The sequence below is a fragment of the Bombus impatiens genome, unplaced genomic scaffold (assembly GCF_000188095.3).
Source record: "Bombus impatiens unplaced genomic scaffold, BIMP_2.2 scf_3529, whole genome shotgun sequence".
In the NCBI taxonomy this organism is placed as follows: Eukaryota; Metazoa; Arthropoda; class Insecta; order Hymenoptera; family Apidae; genus Bombus; species Bombus impatiens.
Genome location: NT_179948.1, coordinates 2,206 through 3,396, shown reverse-complemented (window position 1 = coordinate 3,396; position 1,191 = coordinate 2,206). Strand labels below are relative to the sequence as shown.

General features: G+C 52.0%; 2 non-coding genes across 2 annotated transcripts; both read left to right on the top strand.

The window, feature by feature from the left end:
- Positions 1–896: 896 nt before the first annotated feature.
- Positions 897–1,003, top strand: LOC112213997. The gene has a single exon (XR_002947916.1). It is a non-coding gene; the product is annotated as a U6 spliceosomal RNA (small nuclear RNA).
- A 2-nt stretch (positions 1,004–1,005) lies between these two features.
- LOC112213998 lies at positions 1,006–1,111 on the top strand. The gene has a single exon (XR_002947917.1). It is a non-coding gene; the product is annotated as a U6atac minor spliceosomal RNA (small nuclear RNA).
- Positions 1,112–1,191: the final 80 nt, after the last annotated feature.

Genomic DNA, 1,191 nt, shown 5'->3' with positions numbered 1-1,191 from the left:
TGCAGGAGCGGTACAAATGTTGAATGAGTCCGAAAATTTTAATTGGATAAGGACAAGGACAAGGGGATAAGAGAGACAGGAAATCTAATCATAGGAATCCTATCGTCCTTGGGGCAATCCTCGGGGCAATGCGGCGATCAGAAGACAAGAAGGAGAAAGAGGTGGATGGAGCCTGTTCATGAGGAAGGAATGGACATTAGGATGGAAGTTATGAAGGAGGTGCCGATGGCCAGGGAGGATACCCGAAGAGGAAGGTGGTATTGCTGGCCGAAATGACGAGAGCGGAGGAGCTAAAGAGACCTAGGAAAGGAGAGACTACCTACGCAGAGACGTGCGGTAAGGAGAGCAGGAAGAAGGCGATAGAGAAGGAGTGCAGTGAAGACTCGGAAGGTTGGACGACGGTGGAGAGAAGGAAAAAGGAGAGGAGAGCTCCCCTGGAACAGGCTATTGCTGGGGTGTGTCCGGGTATTAACCGGGAGGCGAGGACTGGCGAGAAGGGTGCGCCAATGGGCAGGGGAAGAAAGGAGGCCATCCTAGTTAAAGTGGAGGAAGGCTGTGAGTGGCTAGAGGTATATAGAAGAACAATGGCGGCAAGAAGTATCTTAGAAGGAGCCACTATGGTGAGAAGAACGAGGGCGGGCCACATCCTAATCGAATTCGATAGGATGGTTGCTGTAAACGAGGTGGCGGTAAAGTTGAGAGCCGCCTTGAGTGACAAAACGGAAGTGGCCGCACTTGTGAAAAGGGCCATCCTACAGGTGAGGAATATTGACCGCCTCGCCAGCAAGCGCTGCTGGAAGACATCCAAAGGCAGTGGGGGATAAATTTGCATGATGTCATTCGGGTGAAGCTATTGAGGATGGCACCGTGGGGCACCCAGGTGGCGGTGGTGGTGTGTACTTGCTTCGGCAGTACATATACTAAAATTGGAACGATACAGAGAATGTTAGCATAGCCCCTGCGCAAGGATGACACGCAAAATCGTTAAGCGTTCCACATTTTGCAGTGTAGTATGAAAGGAGAGACGTTTAGCACTCCACTAGACAAGGATGGAACACATATAAATGGTAAGGCACTGTCGCCTTTCGGCGGCTCTCACCAAATTTTTCGTCAACGCCAGTTAGCCGCGCTGGTAACACCCCAGTTGACCGCAAACCTCCGAACAGGACGGACCTCTCAGCCCCCCCCCCC